The sequence below is a fragment of the Vicugna pacos genome, chromosome 9, assembly GCF_048564905.1.
Source record: "Vicugna pacos chromosome 9, VicPac4, whole genome shotgun sequence".
Classification (NCBI taxonomy): Eukaryota; Metazoa; Chordata; class Mammalia; order Artiodactyla; family Camelidae; genus Vicugna; species Vicugna pacos.
In genome coordinates, this window is record NC_132995.1 from 60,161,590 (window position 1) to 60,183,950 (window position 22,361).

Sequence of the window (22,361 nt, forward strand, 5' to 3'; positions counted from 1 at the left end):
GAGTTTGATGTGGGAACAGCAGGGCTAGGGGGGCGCTGGAGACTGGTGACTGACTCCTGCCTAGAAAGTCTAAAAGGTAAAGGTGGGCTGGCTGGTGGCTCTGACGGCCAAGGTGCAGGAGCAGTGGCTTCACTGGCAGCCCGTCTAAGCGGAGTGTGTGGGGGCCAAGAACGTGAGGCTATTTCTCCCAGAACGCAGGTGGAGCACGTGGGGATGGGGGCTGGCTTGGAGCCAGTTTGAGTTCTGCCCAAGAGAACCACCTGGAGGTCTGTGTGGACAGGGCTGCTATGGAATGGGGACTGAGGAAGGTGTCATTCAGAGGAAACTGCATCCCCTGTGTCACAGGAGCTGCAGTTGAATCCTCCCAATGAAGCCTCCCCAGAACCTACAGAAAGGCCCAGGAGAGAGTCAGCTTTAAAACAGGTCCCCAAAGACTGAAGCCATATTCACTTGGTAGTACTAGTCAAATAAGATTTTCCCTGCTTCCTTTAGCTGTTACCCCCTGTCCCTCTTCAAGGACAGAGAGGCCAGAAATTACCCTTAGCTATAAGGGTGAGGAGGAGCCAAAGCAGTAGGTGAGCAAAAGAGAAACTCTCCTCCTGCAGAAGGACCTGGCTGCAAAACAGGATGAGGTTCACCTTTGAAATTCTGATTATGACAGGGACCTGCACACTATTAATTACAGAGTTGAAACTGTGATTATGATTGAAAGAAGCTGAGCAAGGGAAGAAACTGCCCCATTTTAAAGACACAGTGGAAGTTCAAAATCTCTTTCAGATTACATTTCAAGAGCCCCCTCTCCCCGAATTCAACATTCTGGTTACACACAAATGAAAGAAGCTTTCACTTTGTCATTCTCTTGCTATAAGAACTTCCCTCAATGCTTTTACCTTTGAGATTAAATCCAAACTCCTAAGCATAGAGTTTGATGTCCTTTATTACCTGATCAAATATATATTTTTCAACTAAACCTCCCACAATTCCAAACAGAACAGTTGACTTCAGTCCTGTGTTCTTCGGTGCTTTGTAAGAACAGCTAATATTTATCAGACATTCATTATGCTAAGCATTATAGCATTTAATCCTCACAACCTTTTGAAATAGGTATTATGACTATTAACCCCATTTTACAGATGAAGAATCCGAAAGGAGTGATAAATGGTGAGAATCTGAAAGGAGTAATAAATGGTGAGATTGTAATTGGGACCCAGGCAGCCTGACTCCAGAGCCCACGATGCTTACAGCTAAGCACACTGCTTCCTCTATGTCCATATACTCCTTGCCCTCAGCCTACTTCTGGCATATCCCCTGCCCTCCTCTCCTCTGCTATGGCATCCCAGACATCTTTCAAATCCCAGCTCAAACTCCTCCTTTCCCGTGAAGCCCTCCATAATTATCTTGCATTTATCTCTATTTTCTGAACTCCCAAAACATTCAATCCAGGTCAAGGAGTTCAAAACTTGAACTCCTGCTGTTTGTTTCTCTATTATCGTTTTGGGCATATCATGTGAGTAAGTCATTGTAAGCTCCTTCAGGGATAAGCCCTGTTCCATGCTGATCTTGTGTTCACCAGGGCAGTGGGTCTCCAGCTTCAGTACAGAAAGAGAGCAGTGAACAGTTCACAGGCTAAGAAATGTAGATGATACTTAAATGCACAAAGAGATGCTGGACCTCATTATAATAAGAAACTTGCAAAGTCTCACTGAGTTCCTATTGATCACTTGTCAGATCGACAGAAATTCCGAAGTGTGACAACATATTCTGATGACAAGGCTGTGGGGAAACAGGACCTCTCCTACATGGCTAACAGGAGGGCGAAATGATCCAACTCTCACAGAAGGGAATTTGACAGTCTAGCAATATTACATGCACATTCCCTTTGACCAGTAATCCCACGTTTGTGAATTTATCCTAAAGATACACTGGCACAAATCTGAAATGCTGTATGTTCAACGCTTTTCTTTGCAGTACTGTCTGTAAAAGTAAAAGACCAGAGAAAAACCAATGGCAATCAGTAGAGGCCTGGTTGAATAACTATGGTGCATTCACATAAAAGAGTTCCGTGCAGGAACGAGGAAGAATTGCTAGACTGCTTTGGATGAGCTCCAGGATCTATTGTTAAGTGAACAAAGTGAAGAAAAACCTTATGCTACCGTTTGTGTAAGAAAGGTAGGAATATGACTATTTGTATATTTGCTTATTCTTAAAAAGGAAACAATGTTAAGAATGAACTAAAAACTAAAAAATTGCGTGATGGGGAGAAATCAGTAGGGCAGAGATTGGAATGAAGGTAAATCTCCCTGAATGAACCTTGCTTTATGGGTTTGACCTTGGAGGCAAGTATTTTACATCATTCCAAAACAAAAGTAAACCAAAAGAAAATGTCAGAAACAAACTGAAACATATATTACATATATATTGGAATTGAACAATAGGTTTCTCACTGTTTGAATGGGACTGCAGATAAGCAAGAGGAAGCCAGAATGGTCCACATGGTAATGAATTAGATTTGGAGGCATTAATGTAAACTCATGCTTAGCTTAATATACAAATGATTACACATAGAAATAATTATAGATACGTGTATTTACACTGGTTAGTATACATCCATATATTTCCTTGGTCTGTCAACTGAGAGGGCTTAGAAGCAATAACACCCCAACAGCAACAAAGACAGCTAACACCCAGATCTTGGTTTCTAATACCATTTCCTAACAGAAGGGACCAGAGCTCCTTGGGGAAATGGCCAATTAAAGGACTAGGGTAGGAAATACACAAGATAAGCCTGGAGCATCTTGTAGTGTCAGAAAGTAAGGAAGTGCTCAAAAAAATTACAGGGAAGTATGTGAAAGGAACACAAAAGCCAACTGAAGAGCTCCCAATGGCCAAAATGGGACCAATTTGAGCAACAAAATAAATAGTTGTAACAAAGTATAAAATAAATATCTATGCATCTATATGAAATTAATCAGTTAATTATGAAAAAAACAGGGGAGATAAATCTCCCATAGAAAAGAATTCTGGGGTGAGGGTATAGCTCAGTGGTAGGTCATATGCCTGGCATGCCTGGGTTCAATCCCCAGTACTTCCATTAAAAAAAAAAATTCCAAATAATTTATGTAGATATCCAACCTCAGGGATATGGAGCATAACTCCCCACTCCTTAAGTAGGGGCTTCGAGTAGTGACTTCCTTCCAAGGAGTACAGTGTGGAAAGGGAGAAAAAAGGAGTAGCTTTTCAGTAGAAAAACCTTACAAAAACTACCTCAGCCAGGTGATCGATGTTAAGATCTAGTCATGTTGGCATATGTATCCTTGACATGATGCAAGGAAAACAGCACTTTGTCTCTGTGGTCTTCCTCCCCAAAACACATAATTTAGTCTCATTATGAGAAAATATCAGAGAAATTCCAATTGAGGGACATTCTACAAAACGCTTGACCAAGTACTCCTCAAAACTGTCCAGATCATCAAAAACAAAGAAAACCCAAGAAACTGTCACAGCCAAGAAAAGCCTACGGAGACATGGTGACTAAATGTAATGGGAAGTCCTGGATGAGATCCTGGAACAGAAAAAGGACGTTAGGTAAAAGCTAATGAAGTTTAAATAAAGTGTGAACTTGAGCAAGGTATCAATAAAGGTTCATTAATTGTGACAGATGTACCATATTAATATAAAGTGTTCATAGTAGGGGAAGGTGGATGTGGGGACACATGGGAACTCTGCCCAGGACTGATGAACCACCAGCACACTTGGACCCAGATTCTAAAATACCCTTTCCCAAAAAAAGGAATCACGACTTCTTGGGGAAATGGCTAACTGCAGTTCTGAGGTAGATGAGCCTGGTGCATCCTGTTAGAAAGCAAGGAAATAACGGAGACTATGGGGTCATGTCAAAAAAAACCCCAAAAAAACCCATCAATACAAGACCCAACTTGAAGTGGTTCCCACTGGCCAAAGATAGAACAGTTTGAACATGAAAAAGAGTAATAACTACAATGAATTAAAACAAATAAAACCTTATATTGTACAACACAGGGACTATAGTCAATATTTTATAATAACTATGAATGGAGTATAACCTTTAAAAATTGAGTCATTATATCATACACCTGTAACATATATTTATAGCAACTATACTTCAATTAGAAAGTGAATGAAAAATAAATAAATAAATAAAACACACCAAATATATGAAAATCTATGAGCCCACAATATCCCTTCCCCCACCAACATCCAACCAAGAAATAAAACTTCACTGGTCACCTTTTGGGAATACTAGGGTATCAATCATTCTGATAAATATAAAAATGATAAATAAAAGGAAAGAATAAAGTTTTTATCTTGCCTTTCCTGTACAGACTGTATTTCTTCATAACCAAACAGTTTTTTTGTGAGGGAAATTTCTTCTGTACAGAAGAATCACAGCTAATAAATGCAGGAGGAAAGACAGAACTAAAGAAAATCACCATTTTGTAACCTCTAATGAAATAGTAGAAACAGTCAATGATCAAATTGGTTGCTAAAACCATTAAATAAAATGTTGACGCAGAACTTTAAAACAGATGGACCAGACTGACAACACTTAAACCCACTGAGCAATGTTAACTAAAAGTGAAATAGCTGGCTACCATGTTTTTCACCTGTGGAACATTCTTACCGAAAAATACTGAATCTAATCAAGCTTCTAACCATCAGCTTATAGAAAATAAGAGATGGGGGGAACATAACAAAAACAGCGCCAGGAGGATACACTCAGTCAAACCCAGAATGTTGAAAATTCTACAGAACAAACAATACAGTCTTCTCAACAAATAAATAGCATTAAAATAATGGGAAAGGACTGTTACAAATTAAGAGACATAGCAACCAAACACAATGTGTAGATCTCATTGGATCCTGATTCGAAGGAGCCAAATGTGAATTTTTTTAAAAAAGACATTTTTGAGACTATTTTCGAAAACTGAACATGGACTGGGAACTTGATAATACTAAGACAGTATAGTTAATATTGCTGAGTGCAATGATAGAATTGAGGTTATGTTTCAAAAAAAATTAAAAGTCCTCTACTGTATAGCATAGGGAACTATATTCAATTTCTTATAATGAAATGTAATGGAAAAGAAACTGAAAAAAATATATATGTATGTATGTATGTATGTATATGTATAACTGAATTGCTTTGCTGTACACCTGAAACTGACATTGTAAATTGTCTACACTTCAATAAAAAAATTAGGAAAAGATAATTAAAAGTCTTTGTCTCTTAGAGGAACATACTGGTGAACAAATAAGATGTGTAGGATTCACGTTCAAGTATTCCACCCCACTTCCTCCAAAAAAGTGGACAGAATTGAAACAAAAATCCAGAATGTTGAGTTATTGAATCCAGTGGTGGGTGGGTACATGGAGTTCACTATACTGTTCTCTCTAAAGCTGTGTATATTTAAACATGTTGATGATAAATAGTTTTAAAATCTTTTTTAATTGAAAAAAAGGGTGCAGGTTTCGGGGCACCAAGAGGACTTTGATTCTAGATTGGGGGTATTTTAAACAAGCAGCTTAGGTGATTCTGACCCATAAAGTCCAGGACCAAATTGAGGGAATCTGCTTTAACGTCACACTGCTCTAGGTAATAAGCCCTCCATAGGTATTTATTGATATATTGATTTTGATCAGAAATTGAAGTTGGGAAATTCTTTCCATATGGAAAAAAATACGGGAAAGAACAAATGCAATAAGAACTCATAAAGAGAAGTATTTCATGGGCCTGACCAAGGATGCCCACCTCCTAGGGTTGTAGCCTGTCACATCTTTGTCAGAGCTCATTTAATAACAGGGTGTTTGTTCTGGATTCTCCCAACTCATTAATAGAAGGATCAGCTGGATTCCAAAGACTTCCTAAATGGGTGCCACCTCTGTAATTCTTTCCTCCAGCTGCTGGGCTGTGCAAGCGCCGAGTTTGGGCTGATTTGTTGCAGGGTCCGGCAGTCTCCCTTTCTCTCCTCCCCAGATGCCAAGAAAAAGCATGTTTTCTGAGGCTTATGACCCTTCCATCCTCTCAATTTGTGTAGACGCATATTTTAGCTCATGTACCGACAGCAGTAAAAGAAGAAATCATCAGAGCCTGTGCTTCTGTGCAGCAGTCCCCCAAGATCTCTAAGAAAGCAGGTCTGTTTAGGTAGACCAGAAGCGAGAATCCTCCCGGGGCACCTGAGCTACTGAGTAATTGGGCTGCAGCTGCTTTTCCTCCTCCCGCACTCATTCCTGGTTCAGCTCACCGACAACAGGGATTTACCAGTTAATTGGCTGTTTCTCTGATTGTCATTCACTTGGGCGCTCGTCCCTATTCTTTGTTGCTACAAAACGCTTCTTTTAAAATGATTTGCTTTCCTTTGGCTCCAGAAGAAAAATGAGCAACACTGAAATCTTTGGGGTTTGTTAAAGAGAGGCAAATCTACCTGGGGAGATGGTGTGCGTTGTGGGATTCGGGGTGCTGCTGTGAATAGGGAGCGGAGTGGGGCTGGGAGGGGCGGCCTGGGTTATACATTATATAAAGGAGCTGGACGAGTTTCAGGTCTCAGAACCAGTTGGGCAGGTTGGGTTTCTTTTTATTTCTCACCACTCAGTCGAACACAGGAAACTTTCAGCTTCATCCGGTGAATGGTTAACCTGGAATTGTTGGGAAAGGTTAGCAGCTGGGGCTTAGTTTCCAGCCCTCTTCATCCTCTCGGTTCGGTGCTGGACCCCAAAACAGAGGCAAGGCAAAAGAACTGAGCGGACATCGAGGTGGGGAGGGTGTTCACTAGCTATCGGTTCAGCTTTAGACCTAGGTCACCGATGGTTTTCTGACACTGAGTTTGTGCCTCTGCCTGCCACAGGTTACGTCACGGTATTGGGCTTTGGTGGTCACCCCATCTGCTCTCATTGCTTAGTGCCAAGCTGCTGGACTTCCTGCCAGACTGACCCAGAGCCTCCCTCCCTTACCTCTTCAGTGGAAAGTTCCGAAGTGATTCTGAGTGTGCCTCTTTGGAGTGCTTTGCAATTTTTTTTTTAATGGGAGTTTTGCCATGCAGGAATCCTAATTGGTTCCTCAGAGATGAGATGATTCTTTTGGCTCCCACAGCCTCTAGATTTCTGCAAACCATTCTCTGTTTACCAAATGAACACAGCCATCCAGGAGCCAAGAAGAAATCTGTTCCAAGCCCTTTCTACTTAAAGAAGAAATGACCACTACATGCTGTAAATCTAAAAGGATGTCTGGGAGTTGAATTCCAATAAGAACCTCTTTTAACTCAGAAATTCATCCGAGCGATCGGTGAGGTCAAGTGGATTAGAGCAAATACCTTGCAAGTGCGGAGTAGGTGCCCTGCAACTCAGTGGCCTTTTTCCCTCCCTGCACTGCCCAGAGTGGGGGGAACGGGGTATTTAAATAACCAATGCCCAGACAGCTGCCCAGATCAATTAAATCTCTATTTCTGGAGAGGGTTTTGTTTTTGTTTTTGTTTTCGTTTTTTTGGTTTTGCTTTTGTTTTTGCTTTAACCCCCCAGGTGATTCCAATGGGCTATAGGGCCAAGACCCACCACTCTAGTAAAAAGACCAGTGGGCTGGGTTATTACAAATGACTCTATTCTGAGATTATTTGAGCTCTAAAAGTCCATGATTCTCTTTCGACTGGTCTCTCTCCTGGAAACAAAGAGCATACGAGGGCTAGTTGTTTTCCCATACCACCTGGACCGCCTCTAAAGGTGCCAACAGTGTGAAAAGACCTAATCGGGTCAGTGTGCTGGTGAGTCCAAATTGGCTTACCAAGCTTAAGAAAACAGGTAGCGTGTTTTACAAAGGAAAAATACAAGCTACTGGTGTTTCTGATACTTTGGGGCCTACCAGCTAGTTTCAAGCGAGTTGTGGAATTTCTCTTAATGCATATTTAAGTCCTCTAGCTGTGCTAGTTTCCAGTTCCTTCGATATTCGGTTAATTGGAAATACACCCTTCTTAAGAATGGCCTTAGAGTAAAAATGGGTCCCCCCTCCCCCACTGGTGGAAATTTAGATACTTAAAAAACTAAGGAGATTATGTTATCCAAAATATGCATTTTTGTCTGGTCTGGACTTTGATTAGATATTACAGTAGTTGCCTAAATGAATAGAGAGAGGCTTTAACTCTTGAACTAAGGCACAATTAGTCGGGCATAGAAAGAACTCTAAAGGGATACTAATTGCTTTTAAAAAGAGAAATTGAATTGAACCAGAGAAGCAGAAAATTACCTTTGTGGAGAATCATCTTGGTTGTTTAAGAAAGGGAGGCCTTGTTGAAATTGGAACAGCTAAATGAGTGTGGCTGGGAGGAGGTCCTTACCACTTTCCCAGCCAGACATGAATCCCAAAGGCAGACACTGGAAGCTCGAATGCCACCCAGTTAAGGCATTAACATCCTGCCTTTCTGGACTCTGTAACCAGAGTGCTTTTCCAGAACCCGTGCCAGCAATTATTTTGGCATCTTCCAGCAAGGATTCCCAATGTTATTTGTAAGTGTTATCTCCAAGGGTGTGTCGTAAAACTGCCTCCGTGAAGGTAATTTAAATTCAGTTTAATTTGTAAAATGAACCTTCGGGGCAGAGGTGAGGTGGCACTCCTCTCTGTGAGCTCTGCAGCCCTGCAGGGTGCTTTACCTGGAGGATGAGTTCAACGTGTGTAGAAACTTGCACCCAGAGCTCTGTGAGTCTGGCAAACTCACACTCAGTACGGTGTGTCACAGCTACAGAAACGCCAGGAACCACTGAGCTAGAGGCGAACCCAGAGATGCTCTTTCCAGGAGGAGGCACTCAGAAAATCCACCCCTCTTGCCCCCAGAAAATCTTCCAGGGGGCTGAGGGTGTGTGTGGCTTATTCAGTACCACATGCAAACGGTCCTTGGCTTTTTCCTCACGTTTGTTATTTTAGCTGAGCGCACGAAATAACAACATTTGGAAATATTTATTTAATAAAATCCGTTGGTGACCGCTGGACACTGGTCTGCCCCCATCTTCCCCCACTTCTCATCAGCACATGCACAGCCCGCCAGTCCTGCCCTAACCAATGTCCTCTCTAGGGCTTCTCTTCCCACCTCACAGCCTTCTTTCTTAGGCTCCTTTGTGGGCCCTCTGCTCACTGCCTGACTTGTGCCAGAAAGCCCTGAGCTTGGTCCTGGGCCCTCATCTTGTCTGTGTCACTCTCTCCCTTGGTGACAGCATCCACGGCCATGACTTTAAGTCCCACCTCTATTCTGACCCCTCCCTCATCTATATCTTCAGCTCAGACTGGCCTCTGGGGATGAGGACATCGCCACTGGGGTGCCCTATAGAAACCGGAATGCTTGATTCCCACCCTTGCTCTGTTCTCCACTAAGTAAAGTGAGACCCCCGAGTGGCTCACATCAAAACCTAGTAGTCATTCTCAATTCCCCATCTTCCAGCCTTCCTTCTAATCTTTCAGCCAGTTCGGCCAGATTTATCTCTAAAATATATTCCTAATCCTCCCCCTTATCTCCACGTCCACTTTTACCATCCTCTCTGGCCCAGATTACTCTAATAGCCTCCTGGCTGATCTTTCTGCTTTCATTCTCACTCCTACAATTCATGCTCCACACAGCAGCCAGAGTGAACTTTGCAAAATGTAAATCAGATCATGTTAATCGCCTGATTAAAACTCTGCAATGTTATCCTAGGAATGCAAGGATATCTTGTTCTGTAAAACACCATATTAACAGATTAAAGGGGGAAAAACAACTACATGATCATCTCAGTGGATGCAGAGAAAGCATTCAATAAAATTCAAATTAAAGCTCTTGGCAAACTAGACACAGAAGAGAACTTCCTTAATCTGATAAAAGGTATACCTACTGAAATACCAAAGCAAACACAATCATATTTAATGGTCAGACTCTTAAAACCATTTCCACTGGAATCAGAAAGAAAAAAAGGTAACTTCTATCATTGCTTCAAGTTAGCAAATTGTCTTGAAAGTCGGGGTCAAGGTGAAAATTCATTCTGACAAACTCTTATCAAGTGCTTACTATGTGCTGGAGCAGTTCTAGGCTCTTAAGATTCACCAGTGAATACAAAACAGAAAAACAACATTGATCGTACACTGTAGTGATAGAAGGCAGAAAATAAACAATAGACGTTAGACTCACAGACATAGAAAACAAACATGCTTACCAAGGGGAAAGGGGATGGGAAGAGATAAGTTGGGAGTTTGAGATTTGCAGATACTAACTACTATATATAAAATTGATGAACAAGTTTCTACTGTATAGCACAGGGAACTATATGTAATATCTTGCAGTAACCTAAAATGAAAAATATGAAAACAGAGAGGGGTGGATATTAACTCAATGGTAGAGCACACGCTTGGCATGCAGGAGGTCTGAGGGTCAATCCCTAGTACGTCCATTAAAAAAAAACCACGAAAATAAATATATGTATATGTATAACTGAAACATTATGCTGTACACCAGAAATTGACACAACATTGTAAACTGATTATACTTAATAAAAAAAATTTTTTTAAATAGATGTTATTATGGGCTTCACTGTCTCCCCCTCAAAACTCACGTGTTGAAGCCCTAACCCTCAGTATCTTAGAATGTGACTATATTTGGCAGTAAGATCTTTAAAGAGGTGATTATGTGAAAATGAGGGTTAGGGTGGGTCCTAATCCAACCTGACTGGTGTCCTTATCAGAAGAGAAAATGTGGACACACAAGAGACACAGAGGGTGGGGTGGCAGGGACAAAGGACAGACCCTGTGAGGACAGAGGTGCTATGTGTAAAGCAAGGAGAGAGGCCCTACGGAAAACCAGACCTGCCGACACCTTGATCTTGAACGTCCCAGCCTCCAAAACTGTGAGAAGACAAACTTCTGTTGTTTAAGAGACCCAGTCTGTGGGACGTTGTGCGGTCCACCAGAAACTGACACAGTGTAACTGACTGTACTTCAATTAAAAAAAAAAAGAAAAAGATACCCGGTCTACAGTATTTTGTTGTGGCCATCCCTGCAAACCAATACAGATAAAATAAATTAATTATACAGCACGATCAGAAAGTGACAAAATACTGTGGGGAAGAAAAAGAGCAGAAAAGAGGTCAAGGTTACTGGGAAGCAGGGGTATAGACTGCAATGTGACACCGGGCGGTCAGAGTAGGCCACACTCAGACAGAAAAAGAGAAGCCGTGTGAGAACCGGAAAGGAAGAGGCTGGAGGGTGGGGACTAAGTAGACATGGGTACCCAGAGAGCTTTAATTTTATCAGTAAGGTTTGTGTCTTGAGCTAGAAAGTGGGTTTATTACATTATCATCCATACATTTTGGTTTGCCTGATATATTTCATGTCAGTTTTTTTTAAAGATTGGATTTGAAGGGTGGGCAACTGGACACCGGCTGGTTATTATCACAAGAGTGCAGCAGGAGAGGCTAAGACAACAGCAGTGTGGCTGGAGAGGGCAGGCGGGTACCAGCGGTGCAGGGCCTGCGATCCCCAGGATGCTGGGACTGATTGAGTGTGGGAAGTGAGAAAGGGGAAGGCTTTCGGATGACTTGCTGGCCGCTGCACAGGTGTCTGGAGAAAGGCGTGCCATTACCCGTACACAGGACGTGGAGCCATATAGGGTGAGGGGCTGGCAATGGGACCCTGAGCTCAGTCTTGGTGGGATCCTGAGCTCAATTTATTTTTGAGGTCTGCTTGATGGTCAAAGCCCCCCCCCCAAAAAAGGAAAGAGATTAAAGTGTATGTCACATCTATGATTCTGTAAATTTCACTCAATGCTTTAGGGTAGCCTCCTTTCTGGGAAGACACCAGGGGTAGGAACCCAGGATCAAGTTGAAATCACATCCCACTGCAAGTCCTCAGGGCTCAGGCACTGCACACACCCCTGGGTTCCATGCTCAGAACCTCCAGAAAACTGCCTCTCACCCAGACCCCCTCCGAGGCCAATTTCATAAACTGCTAAGAGGATGTTAGTGTGGGAAGGATCTTACAGAGCAGCTAGCAAAAAGCACCCTCCTTCTTTTAAATGAATGTTAAATTCTAGAATAGATTTAGATTGACAGAATAGTTGCAAAGACAGTACAGAGTTCCCTGATCCCCACACCCAGATTCCTCTATTATTAACATCTTACATTAGTATATTTGTCACAATTAATGAGACAATACTGATACATTATTATTAAGTAACATCCACACTTTATTCAGATTTCCTTAGTTTTTACCTCCTGTCCTTTCCCTGGTCCAGGACCCTATATCCAGGATATCCCCTTCCATTTAGTCATCATGTCCCTTAGTGTCCTCTTGACCGACAATTTCTCAGACTTTCCTTATTTTAGATGACCTTGAAGATTTTGAAGAGCACTGGTCAGGAATTTTGTAGAATGGCCCTCAGTTGGGATTCACCTCATGTTTTCCTCTCCTCCCCCCACTTTTTTTAAGTAGCAGAGGCTGCCTCCCTTCCCCTCAAACACAAGGAGAGAACAGCTGCTGGTTAAAGCCTGAAGTGATGGCGGGGGAGCCTCAGGGTGTCTCCGCAGGACTCTGCAGGGCTCTGAGAAGCCGAGTCTAGAACAATCCCGCATTTATAGACCAGGAAGCAGCCCTGCCCAGCCCCCACCCCCTTTCTGGGCACTATCTTCCCCGTCACCCACTCTCTCCAGTTGTATACGTTTCCTTCCCATGTGGATTTCCTGTCCACGGGGAGCTCTCTCATTGTTCTGACCCTCCCCACCTACACACACTTGAATCCATCATTGCTGAGCAAATGTATTTACATTCAGGTCCTTCAGCTTAGCAGACAGGTCAGTGGGTCAAGGGCCACTTTGAGAAGTTAGCCAGAAAAACACACATTTAACAACACACATTCTTGTTCCATCGTTTCAAGGGCCCGCAATCCTCTGTGAATGAAACAGGAGGAATCCCCGAGGCAGGGCAACATGTGGAATAGACACACTTACTATGGATCTACGGACTGAACGTTTTGTCTCCCCAAAACTCATGGATAGAAATCCTAACCCTGCCTCAACCTGATGGTATTTGGAGGTGGGGTCTTGGGAGGCGATCAGGGCATGAGGGTGGAGCCCTCACAAGTGGGATTAGTGCCCATGTGCAGGAGACCCCAGAGAGCTCTCTCGCCCTCTTGCTGCCATAAGAGGAGATGACGAGTGGGCAGTCAGCAACCTGGAGGAAAGCCCCGGGCCCTCTCCAGAATCTGACCACGGTGGCTCCCTGATCTCAGACTTCCAGCCTCCAGGACTGAGACATAGATTTCTGTTGTTTATAAACCACCCAGTCTGTGGAGCTTTGCTACCACAGCCTGAACAGGCCAAGACAGCTTTCTCAGTGAAATGAGACGGGTCTCCCCAGTACCTTTAGATGCGTGGGCGCACCCAGAACACTCAGGCTTGTCCAAGCCAGGCCCCCAGTGTCCAGCAGACGCAGGCTAATTAATCCTCTTACTAGTGTCGTCACCTTGCTGAGCCCTCTGTGTTCCCTTTTACACTCTGTAAAGCAAGGGAAACGTGCAACACAGAGGTCGTGGTGAGGACGGAGTGAGACAAAGCCCAGCGCAGGCAGTGTCCGGGCGACCTCAGCAAACACTGGTATTATTACTGTTGTCAGTGGTGCTGTTGTTGTTGTTACCAGGCATAAACAACACAGCCGCTCCTTTTTTTCCCGTGCTGGTCTCACTCACCAGCAGACCACGGGTGGAATAACACCCAGATCTAACGCTTTTCTAGGATCTGTAGCATTTGAGGCAGTGACCAAAGGGGAGCATTTCTCAGCTGGCTGAGGCCCAGGTTGCAGCTCAAAGCTCAAAATAACCCTTGAAGACAGAGGGCACTTGGCGCTTCATCTGGATTGCCTCGGCTGGAGACGGGTGCCGAGGGAAGGTCTCAGCATGTCCTTCTGCTAAGCCGTGTGCTCTTCAAACTGCGGGTTGCAGCCCATTAATGGATACTGAAATCAACACAGTTGGTCATGACTGCCCCCCTACCCCCCAAAAAAGAAAGGAAAAAGAAGGAAATAGACTGAACTAGAACAGAAAATATCAGATGGCATCATTTGTAGAAAGAATAATATTGTTTCAGGAAATCTATTTTGCTTGCATGCGTGTGGGTGTGTGTGTGGGTATGGGTGTGTGCGTGTCTGCTGGGTCATGCTGTAAAATGTCTTTCTACAGTCAGAAGTCAAAAACTTTAAAGAGCCCCTTCTCTGCAGCATGTGATAGAATGAGGTCTGGGGGATCTATAAAGTGCACCCCAAGGAACAAGAGAGAAGGGAGAGCTTCTAGGGCTAAGAAAGTCAGGGCTAAGGGTAGGGCCTGGGAGTGGAAGGTGCTGGAATCTGTCACCACCACAGCCCCACCCATCCCGCAGGTTATTATTTTATCCTCTTCTGCCTCCTTTTAGAAATGAACAGTTAAAAATACACACCAACCTCTTAAACAATGAGGACTTGTGTGTTTGTCTGCAGGGGCAGCAAGGAGATTGGAGGACCATGTCCTGTCCTGCAGCCGGTGCTGCGGGACCCAAAGCCCCAGGGACAGAGTGGGAGGCAGCGGCTTTAACAGGACAGGATGATGGCAGCGAGACTCTGGGCCTAAGAGGAGGGTCTGATCCACTGGCACCTCCCCTCCTGTGGCTCCTCCTGCCCTCAGGGTGGAGTCGAAACAGATCGCTTCACCGGCCTGGCCCTTGGATTCTCTCCAGCATCGCCTCACTCCCTCCAGGTACTCCAGAGTCCAGACAGCCTGAATTACTTCCCAGACCATCACGCTGCCCTGCGATGCCTCAGTTTTATTAAATGAATAGGTAGAGAAGCAAAGGTCAGCTCTCCTGAGGTCAAGTTCTGTTTGCTCTGGCAGGCTCTGTAGCAAGAATTTCCAGGAATCTGAGCCATGAGGGGCTGGGGAGAGCAGGAAATGCTAGTCCAAGGACAGATATGAGTCAGAGAGGCCGGGAGACCACACCAAGTCAGAGCTGGCCCTGCCTGGCCGGATGGTCCTGCAGAACAGGCTGCGGCAGCTTTTCCGCCTTTGATGGTCCTGGCTGTGCAGGGGCCGCGGGGGCCCAGCTCCTGTCCCCCGGGGAACCTTAAAGGAACTTCAGGACCTCTGACTCCAGGTTCAAAGGTGGGAAAGTCCAAGGTGTGTTTGGGGCATGGGAAAGCGAGCAAACGGTGAAGGAAGGGGCAGAGAGGCCAGGGTGGGGGGTGGCCTGGAAGGCCAGCTCAGGGGACAGGTCTTGTCCAAAGCCATGGGAGACCACCACAGGGGGAGGTGGGCTGCAACCATTGCCCTCTATAATTGCAAATTTTTGAAAAATTGCACACAAATTTTGGTATGTCTTTCTAGGAAAAAGACCACAGTTTTCATCAGATCCTCAGAAATGTTGTGGCCGCAAACAGTAGACAAACCCTGTGTTGGAGGCTTTTGAGCAGGTTTTGGGACTATCGCTCTGGCAACGGTGTGCATGAACGGAGTTTCCCAAGGTTCCCTGGTGGAAAAACGTGTTTCATGGCAAGACGTGCGTAAATATTTGTGATCTGACATTTGTTTGCTTAATAAGATTGCCTGCCTCTCCACCTAAGAGTTAGAATTTTTATTTTCCAATAGAAGCGGCCCCCACTGGGATCTACATGTGTATAATGTTCACAGGGACCTCGAAAGGAAAGATTCTTTTCTTTGCTCCTTACCCCCTAGCAGACTTTGACTCTGCCTGGAGCCCCCTGCCACAGGCCCTGCTTCTCACCTCATTCCAGGCTGGTCCAATGCCAGGACATTTATTTGTTCATCCGACAAATCTTTTTTTGAGGGCTGACCATGGCTAAGCATTGCACTAGGTAGTGAGTAAGGCCTGCACCTTGACCTCAAGTAAAACTCAAGGCAGTGGGGGAGACAGATGGGAATCAGGTCACTGCAGCAGGTGCTGAAGGGAACAAATGCGGGGTTCCACTCCAGCACGGGGGAGGGGACAAGCTGGCCTGAGCCATCTGTGGCAGGACTAACCACAGCAAGTTGGAATGCAAGGCCACCGAGATGAAGCCTCATCTTCTCTCTTTGCCAAAATGCCTAGCGATCCCACTGAATTTGACTTTCCTCACATATGCAGATGAACCCCACTTAGGCCCTCCGTAATCGAAGACCAACCACTATTGGCTTCTGTGTGTGTGTGTGTGTGTGTGTGTGTGTGTGTGTGTGTGTGTGTTTTCCCCTTTTCCTTATAGGTTCTAGGATGTGGAGGGATGAAGGAGCTGGCCTCAAGAGAAACTCAAAATGTGTTGTTAATGTCATAAAGTTCATCGCTTTGAAGAATCAGGACATTTGGTTCTCTTCTTCCCAGGGGTGTCCAGCGGCAGATGCCTCTTCTCCTGTTCATGTCTCTGCTGACATCTGTGCCTGGATCTCCGGGGCAGAGGTCCCCTGATAGCACACCCCTCCCTCCCTAGGAGCAGTACCGGGGGCGATGGTGAGGCATGCTGCCCTTCTCTTTTCTGTCCTGTTTCCTAACGCTCCACCCCACCATAACTGCACCATCGGTCCTTAATGTGTCAGACTTATCTGAATGGCTGGGGATGAACAGGGGCAACTGTCCATCAGACGGAATCCACTTCATATGATTCTCCACCTGATCCGAGAGGAAGGCATCAGAGAAGTCCAACCCTGCATAAGGAAGCCCCACAGGGACTCCTGAATTTCTCATTTTGCTCTCCTACCTTCAGCTCCCACCTCTTCCAGGCCACAATGCAAATTTCCACCCTCCTTTTTAAGGAGTCCCATTTCCTACCCACAAGGTTGGTTTCGCCCTAGAACACGTCTTCTTCTCCCTAGGTGGATATGGTCATTCCTGGAGGTACTTCTGCCAGAGTCTGCTGGACCTGCTCCCTCTACACTAATACCAGAGCTGGGATGGGGTTGGGGCTGTAGGGGAGGAGTAACGGGTGACCCACCAGCTGGGACTGAGAGCTCCTGCTCAGTGGCTGGTACAGAATGTGGCTTCTTCCTGTGCATCAGCATGGTAACCATCATTCAGATACAAATACGTCTCCTAAAGACAAACTTTAATTCTCAGAAAAGGTAGTCTAGATCCACATGAAGGGAGGCAATCTTTGCTCTAAGTACAACATCATCTGCACAGATCCCTGCCCGCGATGGATCCAGCAGTCACCATGCAGGGCGGTGTTCGTCCCTTGGGCTGCTCCCCCTCCCCCAACCTGGCTTCTAGGCCTCTGAGCCTACAGAAGTCAACATGCACTTTGCTGTACTATGTGATAATAGTCAATTCTGCTATAGAAAATAAGAACAACAAATGAGATGGGTGCAATTCATAGGAAGTCTTAAGTAGAGATAGAAAGCAAGTAGTTTATGAGCTATGAGCAAAACACATGTATTTAAAACAGACAGTAAGTTAGTAACCTGTAAACATGGAGAGAAGATAGATAGAAAGGGATGGAGAGACCAAGTCATAAGGTGCAAAGCATGTCAGGCTGATAGCTAAGTCATCCTCAAAATGGCCAATCTGAAGACCCCCATATTGGTCCCACTTCAGCCTCATGTGTGCTCTGCCCTAGAAATGAAGATCAAACTGTTGGCTGAAGACATGGAAATAACCTAAATGTCCATCGACAGATGAATGGATAAAGAAGTTATGGTACACATATACAATGGGATATTACTCAGTCATAAAAAAAGAATGAAATAATGCTATTTGCAGCAACATGGATGGACCTAGAGATTACCAAGTCAGACAGAGTAAGACAAATATCATATGATGTCATTTATATGTGGAATCTAAAAAAAAGTACAAATTTTATGTGCAAGCCAGAAATAGACTCACAGACATAGAATACAAACTGTGGTTACCAGGGGGGAAAGGTGGTGGGGAGAGATAGTTTAGGAGTTTGGGATTAACAGACACATATTACTATATATAAAATAGATAAACAACAAGGACCTACTGTATAACACAGGGATCTATAGTCAACTTCTTGTAATGAGCTGTAATATATGCTCTGAAACTGAAAAGAAACTGAAAATGTGTGTGTATGTATGCATATATATATATATATACACATATATATATATACACATATATATATATATATATAAACTGAATTGCTTTGCTGTACACCTGAAACTAACATTGTAGATCAACTACACTTCAGTAAAAAATAAGAATCAAAACAAACAAACAAACAAAAAACCCCCTGGCTATAGAACAGGCTGATCAGTGAGCTGCATCTATTGGCCAGGTGTCCTCAGCCCTGTGACTGATAGAGCATGTATGTGTTGGCTCCAGGCCGAGGCCATGTGTTCAACCTTGTATTAATCAGGGTTCTCCGGAGAAACAGAACCAATGAAGTATGTGTGTGTGTACATATATATATTTGTATATAGAGAGATGTACTATAGATATGTAGATATATATATGTACATATGTGTGGAGAGAGAGATTTATTTTAAAGAATTGGCTTATGTGATTATGGAGGCTGGCTAGTTCAACATCTGCAGGGTAGCCCAGCAAGATGGAGACCCATGGAAGATTTGCTGTTTGAGTCTGAAGGCAGAATTCCTTCTCTGTCTGGAGAGGTCTTTTTCTTAAGGCCTTCAGCCAATTAGATGAGGCCCACCCACCTTATGGAGGGCAATCTGTTTTGTTCAAAGTCTACTGATTCAAATGTCTTTCTTCTTTTTTTATTGAAGTATAGTCAGTTTACACTGATTTAAATGTTAATCTCCTTCAAAATATACCTTCACAGAAATATCTACAATATTCTTTGACTGAACAGCTGGGTACTGTAGCCTAGCCAAGGTGACATGATTAACTATCATGAATCTCACCTCTGGTTCCCATAACTTCTCCAACATTGGGCAAGGCTGAAGAAGCTGAGAAAGAGACAGAAGTGTGAGCACTGCACAACCAGGAGTCAGACAGAGTGGTCCTTCTACCCCATCTGCACCCTCCCCTAAGTGTGCTAACCTGCCTTATTTCTTTCCCTTTGCTTCCTGTAAGTTTTAAATGGATTTAATAAAGTGTTACTGGAGTTTGTTCATTGGATCTGTGAGCCTTTTCTTCCCTTCCTTAGCTTACCTGGTAGTGGACTGGGAAGGTACCATTGCCTAAGGTAATTTCTCACACGACAATACCCAAACACCTGGTATCAGCTTTGCAATGACATTTTTCTGCACCTTAAGCTACATCCATTTTTATTGTTTGTGGGCAGTGTGGATGGGAATGGGAGGATCAAAACCCTCCTATCCATCAATGGCTTAATGGGTTTTATTCTTCTCCTTATAAAACTCTCCATATATATTTGATTGTGTTTTTCAGGGACTGGAGGACTGGGGAGAAACTGTGAAATTATCTTCTGTCCTGCAGGAGTTGGTTCTTAGGAAGGACAGGTACCCTAGTCAGGGGTTCTGATCAAAAACAGAAAACACGAGCAGAAGTTCCCAGATCCATTCCCCTCTCCAGCTCCTCCGTTAGGAGCCTCAGCCCCAGGTCATCATGGAAGTTGTTTCTACACTGGAAACGGAGTCTTTGCTCTCCTGACGTTACAGGGTGTGTCCAGGCAGTGGGGGTGGCACACACTGGGAATTAAGCTCCTTAAAAGCAGGGACTTGTTTTTCTCCGAACCCCCAGCACCTACATCCTGCCTGGCACATTTACAGATGCTCAGTGCAAATTTGCTAAATTGAAAAGGAGTCGGAGGGAGAGCCTGCCAACTGGCCTGCAGTGAGGAGAGATTTGTTTCTGACATCCCACGTTGGGAATCTGAATGCAACTTTCCCTAGAAGTGCCACATGGTGACTACGCTCCCATTAGTACCATGGCTTGGCCCTGAAGGAGTTAAGTAGGCTTTTGTCTACTAGGGACATAATGAGCATATATAACCCTATTTTCCTGTGGGATATACATTACAAAATTTAGCAAGCTTTCTTTCGGAATTAACTTATTTATAAATGGAGAACTGTCTGTACACATTCACCCCCATTGTCAGCAGGCCCCAAAATTCAAGTGTGTCCATATACTGGTGAGTATAAGGGAAAGGGTTCACGTTCATGAATTCCGTCATCTCCCTCCACCCGAGGTGTGTGCAGTGATTTTACACTCCATCCTGTGCCTTGTAACTTAGGTGCCATAACAGCCCAGGGTACAAATCGCTCCTTATTTTTGCACCTTCTTCTCAGTGTACACCGTCAGCCCTCAGTACGTTGCAAATGCAAGAAATAATCACCACATTGCTTCTTAGAAGAGACTTACTTCCCACTCACACCTTCTCCCAGGAAAGTGGGAGGGGTGGCCTGTGAAGGGTGGGTGATGGGGGAGAACGTGTACAGCTGTGCTCACAGCCCCCACCCCACCCCTCCACAGCACATCCACTCCTTCTTAATGAGCAGGAGCCCATAAACAAATATCCTTTTTCTACTGTTCACTGAAATGATCCCTCCTGGCTCAACCCTCTAGTCTTAGCAGTAGAGGAGAGGTTTCTGCTTTTCAGAATGAATGTTGTTGGGGAGGTGGGGGTAGGGTGGGATACACTTTATTAGAGACTAAATGTTTTGAATGAATGGAACATGCTAAATGTGAACTGGAACACTTTCTATAGCATAAAGCCCATGCAAACCTTTTAAAAGTGGCCTGGCAAACGGGTTCCAGAGAATATTTCTGCAGCTCCACATTTTTGAGTTAGATTAGTGGTTCTCAGCTGGGGACAGTTTTGTCTCCCAGAAGACATTTGGCCATTTTTGGAGACATTTTTGGTTCTGATGACTGAGAGGGAGGAGCAGAGGCCAAAGACTCTGCTGAATACCCTACAGCGCACAGGGCAGCCCCTCTACCCCCTACAATGAAGAATGATCCAGCACAAAACGTCAGTGGTGCCGAGACTGAGAAACCTGAGAAACCTTAAACTAGATGGATATATGCAGTCTGTGTGTCAACACTATGATATTATCTAGGAAAACATCCGGAGACCATTAACAAACCTAGTATTTGCAAAGATTACATTGTATAAAAAGGCAAATGACTTTCTTCCGAATTTTATTTCCTTATCATTGGTTTACCATACAGGTTTTTACAGCATGATTTAAGAATTTTTAAGTTTAAAAAAAATTTTTTTTAAGTTTTCCCTAATGTTTGATCTCTCACTATTAACCATTTTCCACAAATAAATCACGTTTTTATTACTCAAAGCGAGTAATTATTGAGGGAACAGAAGAAAAACTACAAAGTGTCTTGAGATAAAGTGGCTGGCTTATTCACCAACTAAGTGACTGCAGCAGATTGTATTTTCTGACAATGACAGCCTCAGTGTCCCCCATCCTTCACGCTCTTCTAATAATGTGACTTTGGCATTCCTCCCATCGAGAGGTGGGGCCTCTGTTCCCCCCGTTGAATCTGGGAGAGGTTATGACTATGGCACAAGTGAAACTACATGACTTCTGAGGCTAGGTCATAAAAGGAATACAGCTTCCTCTTGGTTCTCTTGAAACCTACCCACCATGCTCTGAGGAAGCACAAGCAGCCACATATGTAAGTGTTCTGGCCAAGAGCCCCAGTTGAGGAGCTGAGGTCCCAGCTGAAAGTCAGACAGGTGAGTGAGCAAATCTTCAGGTGGTTTCTGGCCTCAGCCACTGAGTCACCCTCAGTCCTCCGGCCTTCTCAACTAAGGGTCTGGTCTTTGTAAAACAGATACAAGCTGTTCTCAGCATGCCCTTTCCAAATCCCCCATCCACGGAATCCATAAGTATAATCAAATTGTTATTTTAAGCCACAAAGATTCGGAATAATTGCTATGTAGTAAAATATAAGTGCAACTGTAAGTCTTCCTCAAATATATGTAGAATTTATCTTGCAATAAAGCTTGCAAATTACTATACATCACTGATTTGGGAGGAAATTTGATATGTGGCCAAAACAACAAATTCTAAATTTTAACGTCAAAGATTTTCTACCAAAATGGTAACTAAGTGGCAAACATGCAATCACTCTCCTATCCTATACGTAAGGCAGATGTCACTAATTAATCATAGAACTATTTCTTAGTGAGCAAGGATCCAGTCTTAAAACCCTCTCAACAAAGACCTCAGCAAAGCATGTGAGCAATCACATGATTGGGACTGGCACACAATTTGAAACTTCTTTGCCATCCTCAATCTTTTTTTATAAGGGTTGAGGCTAGTTGCCCCTGGCTTATTCCCAGACAGAAGGATTTATCTATTGTTTAATCAGGTGCACACAAAAGAATGTATGACTGTGCAGCACCTGTTCGCAAAATTTCTGTTATATTAGCTCAGGAGATGAATATGGGGGAATCTTTTTTGATCATG

At 44.0% G+C, this 22,361-nt stretch overlaps 1 long non-coding RNA gene across 1 annotated transcript; it reads left to right on the plus strand.

Annotated features, from left to right (window-relative positions):
* Nucleotides 1-14,713: 14,713 nt before the first annotated feature.
* Nucleotides 14,714-16,555, plus strand: LOC140698513 (uncharacterized). The gene is made up of 3 exons (XR_012076324.1): nucleotides 14,714-15,161; nucleotides 15,384-15,555; nucleotides 16,372-16,555. It is a non-coding gene; the product is annotated as an uncharacterized lncRNA (long non-coding RNA).
* The last annotated feature ends 5,806 nt before the right edge of the window (nucleotides 16,556-22,361 follow it).